Source organism: Globicephala melas, chromosome 18 (assembly GCF_963455315.2).
Source record: "Globicephala melas chromosome 18, mGloMel1.2, whole genome shotgun sequence".
Taxonomy (NCBI): domain Eukaryota; kingdom Metazoa; phylum Chordata; class Mammalia; order Artiodactyla; family Delphinidae; genus Globicephala; species Globicephala melas.
In genome coordinates this window covers 70,358,976-70,362,154 of record NC_083331.1, presented here as the reverse complement: position 1 = coordinate 70,362,154, position 3,179 = coordinate 70,358,976, and positions in this window count along the sequence as shown.

The following is a 3,179-nucleotide window of genomic DNA, read 5'->3' as shown; positions in this document are numbered from 1 at the left end:
ATTCATGGTGTGTGGTTGATGTTTCATAGATCAAGACTTGGAGTTTCATAGCTCAAGATTTCCTCTAAAGCTGACTGGGTTTGCATCCACACATTTCATAGCTTTGACTGCACAATTTCCTGGTAGATTCCTTGTTGTTTAACTGTGTTAAATAATACAGTGATAGATCTCTGAAACATTTGTCAGAGTGTATGTGCAGTTTATCTGGTTCTGTCATTCACGTTGCCAGGAATGGAAGACTGGCAATTTTGTCCTCGAAATAGATTTTCTTAATACATAAACTATACAAGTGATTTTTCTGAAAAGAATTTTTTTCCCTGAGCTTTTTAGGAGAGTAGATATTTGTAGAACATACTGATCATTTCTAACATTTAAAAACAGTCGTAGGGAAGTAAAATTTCTCCGTTTCAAAACATTGAAAATCTCAGACATTTACTTGCTCAAAATTCTAATTCCTAGTGTATTGTTGGGTGCTGTATTAGGCACCGTACGCTAGACTGGAGAAAATTAAAGGCATCATAGTCCAAATTATTTATTTTATACATGAAGAAACTTCAACTCTTCTGGATGGCTCCTATGTTAGCTAAGGGAATCAGAAACCACCCGTTCTGGTTCTCTTTTAACTGGCTCCCATGCTCCGATAGATCTGAAGACTCACTCCCAGGCACTTATGGAACAAGGGGAAAAGATCCAACTGTCCTGTTGGTGGATAACAGTGGAAGCGGCACCACCCGTCTTTTTCCGATCCTTCTTCATAAAGCAGGACACTCTCAATTGCCAGGCAAGCTTCCCCTCTTCAGGGTCCCAGCCCCTCAGATGGCTACGAAGAACCTAGACCAACGCCCCCTCCACCCTACCCCACTGTGACTCAAGTAGAACCAACGTCAGAGACTTCAAAGGCTTAAACTACCGTTGTTTTTGAGTTGAGGGTACTGATTATTAGAGCTCCTAAATTCAAGCTCAATGAAAGAACGTCAAAACTTATGCATATGTAATCAGGGATGTTAGGAAGCTTATTTTGGAAAACGCTGAAGCTTATTAAATGTGTACCACACCTCTTTTCACACTAAAAATTTGACAACTGTCTCACAGGATGAAATATAAAGTTATCCACCATGAGAAGGAAGGCAGCCTCGCAGATAGGAAATAGCAACAGTTTTGGAGACATTCAGGAATGGATTCAATCCACTTAGGGATTGTTTCATCCTTGGTCAAATTGCTTAATCTACCTGAACCTCAGTTTTTTCATCTGTTAAACAAGAAAATGTGGGGATGAGTAGCATTTACATCAAATGGCTCTTGTGAGTGTCATATTATTACATGATATTTAGAAGATATACAGCTCATGGTAGGCACTCAATAAACAGTCATCAGAGCTCATCCCATATACCCAACAGTCACGGTTCTTTGTAGGGTAAGGAAAAAAGTCTCTTAAAAATGTGTTTATATGTCATAAATTAATATCAAAACTGGGAAGGCAGAGCAGACTACTGGACTGGTACTTTAATAGTATTCAAGAAGATCATTACAAGTAACACATAAAATGGACATCCTTAAAAATACACACTACTCTATATAAAATAGATAACTCAGAAGGACCTACTGTATAGCACAGGGGACTCTACTCAATGCTCTGTAATGACCTATATGGGAAAAGAGTCTAAAAAAGAGTGGATATATGTATATGTATAACTGATTCACTTTGCTGTTCATCTGAAACTAACACAACATTATACTCCAATAAAATTTTTTAAAAAATCTTTGTAGCTTCTTTAGATTAACTTTGATTTTCTGTCTTGCTTAGAACCAATAATAGTAATAGCAACAGTAAAACATAACTCATTTTGGGGGGTAGCTAATATAAATGTCATTCTACAAATTCTGAAAGTCAGATGCAAACAGAATGAGTTTTTATAACTACAGCTCAACCTGTAAATAAGAACATTTGCAGAAACATCATTGTTAAGTATTTTTTTAAAAAACAAGCTAAACACACTGTGGAAGTAAAATTGCATAAATACATGCCTAGGAAACAAAAGTAATAGCTCGTGGTGTTCTTAAAGCCTGGTAAAATGCTTTCAGTAAATTGTGTTATATTTGCTTTACAATAGGAAAACTCAGAGCAAGTTAAACTAGTTATGTGACTAATGACATAAACAATTGACATTATTCTGTCTGAATTCTGTCTAATCATGCCTAATTGACATATGATTTTTTTTTATCAGCAAGAAGACATTAGTAGGAACTGTTGGGATTTACTAAAAACATGAGCTCTGTTTGATCTTCCCACCTTGTTCCACTTTTCTCTCCTCCCTCCCTCTTTCCCTTCCTTCTTCTCCCACCTCATCTTCTTCCTCCTTTTTCGCATCATCAGTATCCTAATAATCCAATATTATTCAAGAAAGGTTGTTTCATGCAATTAAGTATGTACCTGGATTCCATCTTTCTAAAATGCAGCAGTCCTAGTTAATTCCAATACAAGGCTCAGTACGAACTGAGTAAACACTAGTTAATGACTGATAAGAATAGAAATAGAATCTTAACTTTTTAAAAATTTTAATTTTAATTTTTTATTGAAGTATAGTTGATTTACAACGTTGTGTTAGTTTCAGGTGTACAGCAAAGTGATTCAGTTTCTTTTATACATTTCTTTTATATAGTCTTTTTCATATTCTTTTCCACTATGGTTTGAATATAGTTCCCTGTGCTATACAGTAGGTCCTTGTTGTGTATCTATTTTATATGTAGTAGTTTGTATATGCTAATCCCAAACTCCTCATTTATCCCCACCCCGCTCTTTCCCCTGTAGAAACTGTAAGTTTGTTTTCTATGTCTGTGAGTCTGTTTCTGTTTTGTAAATAAGTCAGTTTGTATCATATTTTAGATTCCCCGTATAAGTGATATCATGTGATATTTGTCCTTCTCTGTCTGATTTACTTCACTTACTATGATAATCTCTAGGTCCATCCATGTTGCTTCAAATGGCCTCCTTTCATTCTTTCTTTTATGGCTGAGTAGTGAGAACCTTAGCTTTGATGGATAATATACTTATTTTCCTTTTCAGTTGACATTTAACTACATTGCCTCGGCAGTGACAAGTGCAGTTGCACTGAACTCACTCAGAAAAGCTCTGTGCTTGGGGTATAATGCTCGGTAGTTGCTGTCTTGAAATTCTTAAT